Genomic DNA, 14,387 nt, shown 5'->3' on the forward strand with positions numbered 1-14,387 from the left:
ACACAAGGTGCCCTTGCGGGCTGCCCTTTAAGGGTAACGGAGTGGATTCCAAGAGAAGGCAAACGTAGCAGGGGGCGGCAGAAAGTTAGGTGGGCGGATGAGATTAAGAAGCTTGCGGGGATACGGTGGCCGCAACTGGCAAAGGACATCGTAGATGAAATCAAGAGGAATAAATGTGGCCTAAGCGGAGCCGCGGTGGCTCAGTGGCCCTCCCTTGCCTGGCGCGTACTGCAATTTAGCTGCCGATGCGAAGATCCAGCTTCACGCAACCTGATTTGGGCATACGGTCACCAGGGACTCCAGGGAAACGAACAGGCCGATCAGGCCGCTCGCGCACTCTCTCCCCGGGCTATCTCCCTGTCCTTGGAAGCCTACTCCAAATCAGACAATCTGGCCCTTACATTCAAACAAATCACCGATTACTACAAGGAGGAGCACCGGCACTACCCGACCCCTTATAAGAGACTGGACGCGCTGACGAGCGCCTCCTCATCAAACCTCTAACACTGTACTGTGCCCGGCGGGGCTTAAGTATTTCAACACATCCTTTGACGGCGCGTGCCAGCTCTGTGGGGAGGTGGTTGACACCTCCCGCATGGTTTGGGAGTGCCCATCTATTCCCCCCCCCCCCCCCCCCGCCTCAACCCCACCAGAGAGGACTGGGAGGCGGTCCTGTTCGGCTGTCAAGACCTCAAGACCCAAAAAAGGCCTCGGTTCAACGGACGAGGATGGCGTTGCTTGCCAATGCGATTACGGAATAGGGGCTTCACCTAGTATTGTGAGGGGAAGGTGCCAATAGGGCCCTACCCCAATCACATCTCTGTAATTGTTTAATTGTTGATAAATGTTTTTCGCCACCGCCACGACGGCCCCTCTTCCTTTCTTCTACCAAATTATTCACCATAGTACTCGCGACGGCGATCCAACTCATCGCTCAATCATATGGGTCCCCGGCCACCAAGGCATGCCATGTAACGAAGCCGCCCATGAGGTAGCCCGCGCACTCACTCACCGGGCACCAGGCATTCCTTGGGAGGACCTTAACCCAGATCACAGCCCTCTTATTTCTTCTCAAGACTTTGCTGAGCACTAACGTGCCGCACGCCGGCGCTACCCGGTTCCTATGAAGGGACTGGGTAAAGCTGGCGAACGAACTCTCCTCAGGCTCTTTACAAACATTAAAAACACCCTGCTGTGTCCGGCGGTTCTCAAGCACTTTAATCCTTTTTGGAAGGCCGCTGCTCATTTTGTGAGGAGGTGGCCGACACCTTCCACATGGTTTGGGCATGCATGAAAAATCCTTCTCTCCCTCCCATCACCCCTTCCCCTACCCGCGAGAACTGGGGGGCGGCCCTGCCCGGCTGCCAGGAACTATCCGCCCAACAGGGCCTGGTTCGGAGGACGTGCGCAGTGGTCATGACCAACGAGATCCCGGAATGAGGGAGTCCGCCAAGTATTGCAAGGGGCGAGACCCACTGGGGGCCTCTCAGGGGCAAGCACCTCTCTGTAAATATTGTAAGGGAAGACTTCACGTAAGACGTTTATTCTAGCCCTTTCGCCAGAGACGTCTTCCAAGCGAACAGCCTCAAGCGATGACTATGGGAATCTTCAGGTGAAAGAGAATGAAGTCGCAGCCAGAGAGGCGACGACGACGAAGGCGAATAAATTGCTTACAATATAGCCGAATAAATGCTTTTCACCACCACCACCCCCTTTCTTTTTTCACTCCCTCCTTTATCCCTTTCCCTACGGCGCGGTTAGGGTGTCGACCGAGATATGTGCGACAATTACTGCGTCATTTTCTTTCCTCAAAGCCAATTTTCATTTTCAGGGAATGTAATGCGAAGGCAAGATAACCACTGATCTTTCAGGGTAACGGAGCGGATTCCAAAGGAAACCAAACACAGCAGGGGGGGAGGGGGGGGGGGGGGGACATAAAGTTGGGTGAGAGGATGAGATTAAGAAGATTGCTGGGATACGGGTGCCGCAGCTGGCAAATAGAAAGGGTTATTAGATAGAGAGACACGGGAGAGGTCTTTGCCCAGCAGTTGGCGTAGTCAGGCTGATGATGATCAGGAGGAAGTACGTTGCTACAAAAAACTGAATCGATTCGTTCTAAACCCCCTCTACACACTTAACAGAACGCACGTGCCTCTAAAGTGAGTATTAGGAAACTTGCTTAATTTGATGCTTAACTAATTAAACAGAATTTTAAAGATACACTGAGGAGCGCCACACGACGGGAAACAATATGTCTTTGGTTGCACCCAGATTCGATTCACCACTTTTTTTAATCACTGGTTCAAGTTACGTGAAACACCCTGTACAGCAAGCTTACCCAAATGTAAATAGACGAGGAGGGAGAGTATAGCCTAGGATGTGATCATAGATGTATTATTCTGCATATGCGTGCCCTGATCAAAAGAGAAATGTATAAAACACAAAAAAACGAAAGCAAAATTCGACGTCCAACAAATAGCGCTAATAGCAGCAGGCGTTGAGAAAGCATAAGATTAACGCCCCATGGAAAAGTGGGATTGTAATAAGAACTACTCAGCAGTATGGAAATGGAACAAGCAAAGTTACAAACCGCTGGGAAGGAAAAGGAAACCACGAGGCTGACGCAATAAGGAATTTAAGGAGGTCATTGAACAACTACGGGTGGCTTCAGGGAAACAGAGAGGAAGGAATAGACCGAAAATGGGAATCTTATCGATGATAGAAACTGCTTGTATAGGTCCTCGTCCAGAGTAAAATAAAGTAATCCCCTGATCGCGCAGCTAAAGGTGGGCCAAGGAAATTTTGGAACCATATAAGTTGTTTGGGTAAAAAAAAAGCGAAGCGCAAGAGGAGGGTGCACGCTGCTGCAGGTACCGCAGAAGCCCGCAGCAACCACACAGACTTTTTTTTTTATACTGGACGTTTTGTTTCATGAACGTTTATGAAACAAAACGTCCAGTAAAAAAAAAAGCGTGCGTGGTATCTTTCGGATGTCTTGTCCACGAGTCCTTGCTGTGGCCTTCCTCGGTACCTACAGCAGTGTGCCGATCGATATAGAAATATAAAGGTACAGTCGGGGACAAAAGTCTACGGACCACGTGTTCCTCAAACAAAGCTTATAGCTCTACTATCAGACAGCAGCTGGAGACCGCACTTGTGGAGATGAAAGAACAAAAATTTAACTTTTGCCTCCACAAGGGTGGTCCCCAGCCGCCGCCTATTAGCAAAGCTATCGGCTTCGTTAGAGGAACACGTGGTCCGGAGACTTTTGTCCCCGACTGTACCTTCATTAAACAAAGTTATAAGTCGGAGTCCCTCCTGTCTTCATGTTCACGATATGGGCTATGCCTTAGTTAATGTCTCCGAAGGTTTTAATCGCCTGAGGTTCTTTAACGTGCACTGACATCGCACAGCACATGGGCCTCTAGCATGTCGCCTCCGTGGAAACGTCATCGCCGCGGGATCGAACCAGCGTCTTTTGGGCCCAGCGGCCACAGCGCCGGCTTTCGTCATGTTGATGTCTTGTAATTTTGCAGTAGAAGCGTGTGAACTAAACAGTGCAGAACGAATTGGTGGTAAGTGCTGCTTCGCTAGCCAGTTAACCATTACTGTGGGCACTTCGTTTTCGCAGTTTGTACGTGTCTTCGTCTACGGTCCCCAAAGCGACAAAGCGAATAATTTGTTCCAGTGAACCATGCCGGCAGCCGCCGAACAACGTGCAAAACCCGACCGAAAAGGCGGGGAGAACACGATACCATGAACCACCCTGATGGCCACCATTGGACGTTAGGGCCTAACCTTCTTGTAAGCTTTCCGCGTATAATGAGGCCATTACGTTCATTCACTTCATAAGCGGTTACAAGCCACATTATTTTTTTTTAGCCTCCAGCAGCAAGGAATTCTTGTTCCGCGGAATCAATGCAAGGATGAGCCTGATTGTAAGGGAAAACGTTTCCGTGGGGCCGTCGCTATCTCCAAACGATTCTGCAATGTCTCTGCGCGTCGTCAACAGTCAGCGCGAAATCCGCGTTCCTTTCCACCCCCCCCCCCCCCCTCTCTGATTATGATGTTCATCCTGTCTCACAAAAGTAACTGCTCGGGCGCTGTCACCCTCGAAAGAGAAGCTAGGCCTCTTTCTCCTCACATCATGGCGCCTTGTGTTTCGCAATACACTCCAGAATGCGTGTGGTGCGGAGAGATAGCCACCCTCTACCACTCCACATGGGGCTGTCGGGTGAGTCCGATAGAGCCCAAAATTACAAACCCGTCAGTCGAGCAGCGGGAGGAGCTTCTGTCCAGCTCCGACCCGCAAGATCAGCTTGCGCTGGTTGAGCGGGCCGAGGAGGCAGCAAGAACCAATGGGACCCTGTACCTAGGAACACCACCTGCTGCTCAAGACCCCAACCCCTAAACCCCGTCCCATTTTGCGGAATGAAGTTTATACTACTACTCCATAATGCTCACAGTTGAGCAGTCATAGAAAATGTAGTTCGAAATTCCCACTGACGAGCATGATTGGTCCGTTCATATACCGAACATCATTGCCTTGAGATATATTATAAACACCCTGGCTACAACACAACTGTGGGAGTGTGGGGAGCGCAGGTACTTTGTGCAGCCAAGTCAAGTTTGCAATTTCCACAATCCTGCTGCTTCTACAGACCATCTCGTTGACGCTGCGACATTGTCGCACGGAATGCAATAAGTGACGTGCTCACCGTGTGCCGGTCCTCGGAGACGGTGAGCTCTGCCGTCCAAAGATTCTCGTGTACGTAGAAAACGTGTCCTGCACCTCCAGTCATCCAACCACGTGTCTGCCTACAGTCGTGACCTGCGCAAATTCGTTATGGGGGTTTGAAACTGTAGCCCATTGTCAACTTTCGTCACGGTTAGCCCGGCGCCTGCTACGGTTCTCTTCAGGTATTTTCTTTGTTCTTTTCTGTTTCTGGAATTTTTTTCTCTTTTTATACATGCGATCAATTAGCATGCCACTACAGGGACCTTAGAAGACAGGAGTAGTGCGATGTTTAGGGAAATCCCCCACGGTGAAGTAGATTTATAATAAGGAAGTAATTACTAAATAGCAGCCATAAGGCGTCACTGCTGAATTGCAGTGACGCCTGACATCGCACCCAATTACTCAATCATTCTCCGCATTTTCGCAGCGTATCCGTGACTCACGCATCATTCCAATGTGTCAACACTAATTTCACTTGCAACTAGTTCAGCAGGCCCCGGGGTTCCAAATACTCACACAGCACCCAGTCGTCCGCGTAGTTCATGTATATGTAGTTTCGCACACGGATCCTCGCCTTTTTTTTTCCCTGATGTGTCACCTCCTTGCTTTTGCACTGCGCGTATATCTTCTACTATAGCGCGCTTGCAGCAGTGCACAGGTGCCAAACAACATGTAAAGCAAGACTGCAAGCATGACCGATCCTTCAAATATACCAAACGCAACTGATCTTTTATAATTCATGAACATCATGGCCACAATACAACTGTGACAGTAAGGGGAGTTCATATACTCTAGACATCCAAAAAAAGTTCGCTTTCCTTAGTCCTGCTCCTGCGGACTATGCATTTAGGTGGTTCCGCAGCATTTTAGCTTTGGATGAATTGCGCGATGTGCTCACCGTGTGCAGGTTCTCGGAGACGGGGAGCTCTGCCGCCCAAGGCTTCAGGCGCAGCGGCGCGGACAACTTCTCCTGTTCCTCCGGTCATCCAGCCACGCGCTCGGGTACAGCACGGACCTGCACAAATTTGTTACCAGGGGGGGGGGGGGGGAGTAAGGGAATTAAGGGCAAGATAAGAAAAGATCCAGGCAACCCCTGGATCAGCTTCAGCTTTTATAAGGTGACAGTGCTACATGCTGTGTTCAGTTTAACGTCCCCAAACTGCTCATGAGCTATGAAAGACACCGCAGTGAAGATCTTCACAATAATCTGGACCACCCGACGTTTTAACGCGCCCGGACAGTGCACAGCCCATGGCTGCTGTTGCATTTTGCCTTAGCCCTGTGGTAAGGGTGTTCGGCTACTGAGCCGGATGACTGGGGTTCAATGCCGAAGAATGCCACTGTCTTCACACTAGAACAGCTTATGAAGGGAATATTGGAAGCCATCATATTGCTGAATTATTGTAATGAAAATCATGGTGGCGGATGGAAAAGCATGGTGGAGGGTAGAGCAGCACGACCTTGGGAGAGCGCCCAGGGCTACTTAGTCGGCCAGCTGTGCCGATCCCAGCCAGGCACGCTAGTTGGATTTTGAGAGAAGTATAGGTATTGGGAGGGCGATAAGACAATGGAAGTGGCATTGTCCTAGGTCGGTGTATGGAAGGGGGCAGTTTCTATAGGACGAGTCGGAACGCGCCCGAAAAAACTACAACGGGACTCCAGAGAGCAGTGGGCCCAAATTAATTTTTCGGGGGATGGGGATGCGAGTATCGGAGGGGATGAGGTCGAGAGAAGGAAGTGTGTGCAAGCGAGAGTAGCACATGTTCCGTGATTTGCTTATTTTAGAGGAGGGCTTCGCCCCTCCGAGGGTGCACTTGACTAGAGGATCGCAGGTGTCCTCCATAACCACCGCAATACAATTGCAGTACGGAAGGATGTCAGACAGGGAGGCACTATATTTCCAATGCTATTCACCGCCTAGTTGCTGGAGGTATTTGGAGACCTAGATTGGGAACGGTTGGGGATAACAGTTGCGAGCATCCAGTCTACCCTTCGACCGTCCTAGGCGGCGCATATCCTGCCGAACTCTCTCAAGTGGCCTACAGCGACCCTTACCCTCCCGGCTCTCTCGGGGTTGGCAGAGAAGAAAGCTGGGAAGCAGCATCCACATCGTCACGTGGGCGACCCTCCTTTCCCCCTCGTGTATTCGGTGGCCGCACGGGCAGCCCACCACGGGGAGAGAGTTGAAGGAGCCATGAGACAACGCGTGACGGGATGGACGGAGCCATGAGACAAACGCGGCTTTTCCAGGTGACATCGAGCTTTCCCCGTGCCCGTTTCCTGCTGCCTGTGCTACTGAGGGCGGTTATTGTATTTTGGAATCACCCCAAATAAACGATTTGCCTGCGGGCTATACCTCGGTGTGTTGGTCCTGTCGACCTCCACAGTGTAATCGGGGCTAGCGGAGTGGCATTGGTCCTGAGTGCTCGCTGTGTCGTCCTTAATATAAGCAGAACCCTTTTCGTTAGCCTCCTCGTTTCTGCCTCGTATGTGACTACTGGTGGGATACAGCTGCTGTACAGTTATCTCTTCAGGTATAATAATGGGTGGAAAATGATCCATTCCGCGTGGGTTGTCCAGAAGATCTCATTTAACATCATTAAAAGGTGATGGTGAATTAAACGATAAATCTAAACTGCTAATTTTTGCAGTTTTTAGGGAGCAGTACATGGGCTTTCCTGAATTCAGTAGGCACACATTACTGCACAGAATAAAATCTTCTAAAATGCGACCTCTGGGATTAGTTTCTCCACTTCCCCAGAAAGAGGAGTTCTCCGACTAACAGATATGGCTCTGGTAGCTTTTCTAGAAGTGTTTCTAAGCATCTGAGGTTGAGGTTTCCATTAGCGACCTCAAGGTCGGATACCGGCTTCAAAAAAATCAAAAATAAATAGAACAAATTTGAGTAGGCAAATAAAAATCTATCGACCGAGAATCATGTGAGAAGCTTGGTAACAACTAGTTACGGCACCTTAGATATGTGGTGTACTGTGATCGAAGGAGACTGTTTTGATCCAGAGGCAAGTCATTTTGCTCGTTTCGATGAGTGGCGCTCCAGCTTGGCCTAAATGCCGAAAATGGCCGCAAAAGCAGCAAGCCATACAACCTCTAATGTTGCGTACCACTTTTTGCACCCGACATTGCATACACTATCCAAAGTATACGCAAGAAGAAAAGCCGGTATTCTGGCATGAGAGCTCGGAGCGTTTATGTATGGCTTCTATGTCGACAGCAACTAATACCGCTTTTTAAGGTCGCTTTTGAGGGATATTTGATGATACGTGTTATATTACCGGTTTGATAAAAAACACAATCATGAGCAAACATACAAATTTTGCAGGACACACGCGACAGGAATAACGCTCATTAAGGCACGACAGAACCAAGTTGTATTCATTTATATGTATTTGTAAGCGGCTTCGTTGTATATTTGGCTGTTATTTTTTATTATTTATCACAAATGTCCACTTTCTTTAAATTACACTCGTGAAAACAGGTAGGCCACAACGGCGCATAGGTTGAAATGCGCGTTTTTTACATCGGCTCGCCCGTCAAAGTCCACCTGAGCGAAACCTCTCGCTTCTCTGCAAGGCATCTGAAGCCCCTGCAAAACGCCTGAAGAAAAGTGTAGTGTGCGGCCGATCCTTACGAAAACAGCTCGCCAACTGGTGCCGGAGAAATTAAAAAGGAGAGGACAACTGTGCGCCTATGCACTCCATAACGCCTCTTTGTAATCGATTCGATTCACTAACTGTGAATGAAAAGAATAAATTGAGGGAATAGATTTGTGCGACACCGGCCACGAATTTTTCACCATGATCAGCCCAATGCAAAATGTGGCGAAAAAAACACGTGGTAGGTGAACTATTCGCAATGTAGCATCTGGAATATATTTGTTCAGCGTCTAAATAATAGTTCCCAACGCAAATGGTCCTGGAAAAAGTGACGCTGCTTACGAAGCAACCGAATCAGTCAAAACTTATGCATTCGACGTGTATGTCAGTCGCATGGTATTGGCTAGACCGTCCCTTCATTCCTTCTTTATTCATTTGAGTTGTTTTCCCACTAGCCTATTTTAGCACAACGCTGTACTATGTATTCATCAAACATGGCACGGCGTTTCACCCTCATCGTGGTTCGGAATTATATATAGTCGTACCTCGTTAATACGGACTTCGTTATGTATACGTGGAGAATTTTCGCAAGGACCTAACTTTCTCAGTGTGTTTACGTCTTCTTTGCATGAAAACAAACTTTGGGCAATGGAATAACAAAGCTAAGAACCTCACAGCGGCGTTCATAACGCTGTACTTATCCGCCGCATCAGCACCCGCCGCAGAGGTATGAAGGAGGATGACCTCTGTCGGCTCACACAAGCTTTCCTCATTAGCAGGATAGTCTACTCCTACCCCTACTATCACCTCCGCCGGAAGGACGAGGAAGCTGTGAACAGCATTATACGTTCAGCGTACAAAGCGGCACTGGGGCTACCTCAGTACGCCAGCACACAGCACCTCCTCCAACTCGGCATCTACAACACGCTCACAGAACTCATAGAGGCACACAAGACCGCCCAAATCCACCGCCTCTCCCGCGCTAAACACGGGCGGCTCATACTTGACCGTCTCAACATCAACCCCATAGGCGACGTCCACCCCACGACGCCCATTCCGATAGGGGTCTATAGCCGCCTAGTTATAAAACCAATCCCCAAAAACATGCTACCTGGCCGCCATGATACGCGCCGTCAGCTGAAAGCCCAAGCACTAGATGCCACATACCTTGCCGACGAACACGCAATATACGTAGATGCTGCACGGCAAAGTGCAAACACATACGTGGCTTGTGCAACCACGCCACAGTCTTCTCTCGTCACCGCCGCCACAGTAGTAGCTCACTCTCCGACAGCGGCAGAAGAAACCGCCATCGCGCTGGCCATCGCTGACCCACGTACTCGCACAGTCCTCAGCGACTCCAAAAGAGCAATACAAAATTACTCGGCAGGTGTTATCTGCCACCCCGCTGCGCGCATCCTTCGCGGCTGCACTCCCGACCATAAGACCAACCTGGTCTGGGCACCCGCCCATGCGGGAAACTCTGGAAACGAAGGGGTCGACCGACTAGCCCGAGGACTAACCAACCGGGCGGCCGGCCCCACGGACCCAGACGCTCTTGCCGAGGCTCCCCAGACCTTTTCCGAAATTACCAACCTCCACAGAGAGATGAGACGCCAGTTCCCGCCTCCACACCCCGACTTGAATCGAGCGCAAGCCACCTTGCTTCGCAGGTTGCAGACACACTCCATCCTTAGCCATTCTAGGCTTTCACTCATCACAGACGGGGAATACGACTCCGTCTGCCAAAATTGCTACCAGGGATAAATCGCCACCCAGGCGCACATCCTCTGGGGTTGCGCTCGAAATCCGCCCCCTAGAACATTACTGCCAGCTCCCTCCGAGGAAGGATGGAACCAACTCCTCAGAAGGCCAGACAAGAGCATCCAACTGGCACTCATTTCGTGGGCCCAGGAAGTCGCCCCCACCTGGGAGCCACACCAAGCCCACCTGCCCTAAATCCCGCCACTCTATGGCAATAAAGTTCAATAACACTTTTTGCTGGGCGAGTTGGTTCATTTTGCTTGAGTGGATGCTTGTAGCGCGACAAAAACAGACAAGGGACAGAAGACGAACGGGACAAGCGCTAACGGGACAAGAACGGGAGCGCTTGTCCCGTTCGTCTTCTGTCCCTTGTCTGTTTTTGTCGGGCTACAAGCATCCACTCAAGCTATGGCAATAAAGTTGTTTCTCTCTCTCTCTATCTCCTGCGTTTCAGTAAGCATTTCGACCAATGCAAAGCAGTAACCTAGTCTTTGTCGCAGCGCACGAGTAAATTTTTTTTTCTCTCGATCCCCTACTCTTAATTTTCCGGAGGCTGACGTGATTTGTGGCCGATGAATTTCTTCACCAGGGAGGGAGCTTGCTAGATAGAGGCAGAACGGTATTGGAGACCAAGAACTTAGGTTTGCGTACAACCAATATAAAATTTTCGAAAAAAAAAACAATAGCTGTAACGTGGTTGGACCAAATGAGCGATCCGTTCGCTGCTGTCTCCCGTGCGGCGGTTCTTCCAAAAGCAAAAGGGAGAGAATGAACGCCTACAGCTTCCTTGCCTTCGGCTAGGCAGTAAACTACGACCGTGCCTTTGCCCTCTACTACATGCAGAACTCGGGAGAAGCGTTCAGTAATTTCTTCGAAAAGCGAGACAGCACTTGCCTCCAAATCATAAGTATCAACAGAGCAGCATGGCTGTCTAAGCGTCTCTCGGGTTACTCGCACGGTCCGCGGATCCGGAGCCCTCAAAGCACCCCGCTGCAGCCCGGCCGCGGCTCTGAAACCTTTAACGGCTCGTCAAGGAGACCTGAGCTGATCTGCTGATAACTTCAGCGCCTACTTGTGGGTTGCCCCTCTACTGTTCTGTTCTCCAGTCACCGCCCTAACAAGCGGAGGGCAGGCAAGAATGCACAAGGCGCGGGTATTCAAAGGCAGCAAGCTGTTACGTCGACTCGTGGCCTGCTAAAGCGGCGTACAGCGCATTCCGTAGGTCGACGTGTCCACGCAGAAAATTTACAGCAATGGTGAACAAACCTCAGAATACAGGCTGATGGGCTCGTTACTTGGGTCAACTGAGAATGCCGATGGCACACTTTTGAAGTCAACAAGGCGGTACGAATGCGCGCGGCGATGATCTCGTGGCACTGAGCTCGTGGCTACGTAAACTCAGCACCTGTTTGTGCCCCGGCCACGGTCACATCTAGTATAGGGAGGTATACGGGGATACCGGAAACGAGCAGGGCGCGAACACTCGTCCAGGGATGTGAACTCTGACGCCACCAACGCTAAAAACAACCTGCGGCATTCCTCGGAGGAAAAAGAAACGCAACCACTCGCCTAGACCAAGCTGCACAACTTCGTTTTTTTTTTGTTTATTTACAATATTGTAAGCTTATCTTGCGATGTTGCACTTCGACCCACTGATGCACATCGACGGTGTCAGTACACTAGCTACCACTCTTTCTGAACAGCCAGAACATCCTACATCTCAACCAAGCAAGCTGTTCATGAATATGTAGAAAAGTCTTTGGAAGCTGTCTAGTGAAGGCGATGCGAAGCCAGTCGAAAGCCTTACAATGGCCAGCATGAAGTTCGGAAGAATGGAACTGAATGTCCCCAGTGCCGCCGGATGCCCACCGGCTGGCCTGGTGCTCGGCTTCTTTAGGGTGAAATACTTGGGAAATGGGTCTTTGACCCCACCTTGTGCAACGAAAAAACCTTGTGCCGTGTCGCTCTTTGACCTCTTATGGCCTTGCGCCATAAGAATTCATCGTCATCATCAAGAATGGAACTGAATGCTTCTATGAAGAGCAAGAGTGGCGAGTACACGTGCGAATTTAGTGCGCTTATGAAGAAAACAAAAAACACTTGGATTAAATCTAGCCATCGAAGAGTGCTGCCATGGCTTGGGTCTCCACAGAAAACGCTTCAGTATCTTTGGGACAATGGTGACCGAGAGAACGCCCTTCACGTAGCTCAGCTTTGTCTGCATTGAATAATAATGCTCTCCTCGGTATGCACAGAGGCAAACTCTCGTCACCAACTTCTTTTCGTAATAAATTGGCTTGTTTTAGAGCGCAGCTCTTTGGCGTCCGTTCCTGGGTTTCGCGTCGTCGTCGGCCTCGTAACCAGCTCCGCCCCCAATGTCACGCTATTGTTGCCGATCCGCCTACGCGGATCGGCAACAGTGTCAGCATGGACACCAGTCCGGACCTGACGCTGAGCCGCTGTATCCGCGGCGTTACCTGGAACAGAACACAGCATACACAGGGCAGTGATCATTACATTATACAAATCACTGTCCCATACAAACCACCCCGTCACGCAAATATGACACACGAACTCATTAACTGGGATGCCTTTCGCGCTGCACGCACCGCCCTCCCAGACACTCCCATCGCAGACATCGATGCATGGGTGCAATCACTCAAGCATGACGTTCACCACAACACACGACACATTGAAACTACAACCGAAACACCGACCCTTGACACACGCCTAGCCCACCTCTGGGAGGCTTATCACAGCATCCTGGAACGCTGGAAAGGCAACAAACACAACAGAACGCTTAAAAAGCGGCTGGCCGCGCTGCAGACACAAATCCAACAGCACTCTGAGGAGCTCTGTCCATCCAACTGGGGACAGATATGTGACGGCATCGCCGGAAACCTGTCCAGCAAACGTGCATGGCAACTCCTCCGACACCTCATTGACCCCATACGCACCAAATCAGCAGCACAGCACCACGTGACACGCCTCACACATGAACACATTGACGATCCCGACACCCTTCTAGACACACTTCAAACCATGTACACATCTCCAGGCGGCCCCATACCTCTACCGCACTACACAGGACAAGCAAATCCAACACTCGACACCGACATCACGGAGACGGAAGTCAGAGCGGCCCTCCTGACTTTCCGCGCCAACTCCGCACCTGGTGCAGACCAAATCACAAACTCCATGCTCCGTAATCTGGATGACCAATCGATCACCCACATTACGAAATACTTCAACCAGTGCTGGAGGGAGGGTAACCTCCCGCAGTCCTGGCGCCACGCGAAGGTAATATTTATACCAAAACCCAACAAACCACTCACCATTCAAAACCTTCGCCCGATTTCGCTAACCTCATGCCTCGGGAAGCTCCTCGAGCATGTTGTGTTAGCGAGACTCACAGGTCACATGGCGGACACCAATCTCTACCCGCATAGCATGGTGGGATTCCGCCCTCATCTATCCGCACAGGATGCCATGCTGCAACTCACACACGACCTTTTTGACCCGCTTCTTCCAGGTCACACCAAGGCAGTCTTAGCTTTGGATCTCTCCAAAGCTTTTGATCGCATTGAACATCAGGCGATCATGACTGCTCTATCCCCATTGAATGTGGGTGTGCGCACGTATGCCTACATTCAAGCATTCCTGACTGACCGCACGGCTGAGACACACTTCGGGCCTCTGTCTTCCACCTCCTACACACTTCAGAGTATCGGCACCCCTCAAGGGTCCGTCCTTTCCCCCTTTCTCTTTAACATAACCCTCATACCCCTCACCCGGAAATTGGCAACTATTCCCCAACTCAAGCACACTCTTTATGCCGACGATATCACCCTGTGGACCACCCACGGCAGTGACGGCGACATAGAGAACACCTTACAGGAAGCAGCCACCCTCACCCAAAATTACGCACGGACCATCGGACTGTCTTGCTCCCCAGAGAAGTCCGAACTGCTCCTCATCCGGCCTAAGAACCACCGCTGTCCCCGCTCCCCAATTGCCATTGAATTGAATGGTTACCCGGTACCTGAGGTTGGCACCCTCCGTGTATTGGGCTTGCACATCCAGAACGATGGCAAAAACACCACTACCCTCAAGAAACTCAAGCAGGTTGCAGGCGCGATATCGCACCTCATCCGCAGGGTTTCGGGACATCATAGAGGCATGAAGGAGCGCGACCTATGTCGCCTCATTCATGCCTTTGTCCTCAGCCGTGTACTGTACACTACCCCATACTTACAACTATCCAAACATGA

At 50.6% G+C, this 14,387-nt stretch overlaps 1 protein-coding gene and 1 long non-coding RNA gene across 2 annotated transcripts in view; both read right to left on the reverse strand.

Annotated features, from left to right (window-relative positions):
- Positions 1-5,682, reverse strand: part of LOC149358533 (uncharacterized) — a 61,520-nt gene extending 55,838 nt beyond the window's left edge. Inside the window, exons 1-2 of the long non-coding RNA XR_016288695.1 lie at positions 5,637-5,682; positions 4,719-4,831 (exon numbers count right to left, since the gene is read on the reverse strand). This is a non-coding gene — a long non-coding RNA (uncharacterized LOC149358533). The remainder of the gene's footprint in view (positions 1-4,718; positions 4,832-5,636) is intronic.
- LOC149358532 (uncharacterized) overlaps positions 1-14,387 on the reverse strand; it is a 125,513-nt gene that overhangs the window by 82,218 nt on the left and 28,908 nt on the right. The gene's annotated exons all lie outside the window — the stretch shown is intronic.

Source organism: Amblyomma mixtum, chromosome 2 (genome assembly GCF_055824585.1).
Source record: "Amblyomma mixtum isolate Tamu chromosome 2, ASM5582458v1, whole genome shotgun sequence".
NCBI lineage: Eukaryota > Metazoa > Arthropoda > Arachnida > Ixodida > Ixodidae > Amblyomma > Amblyomma mixtum.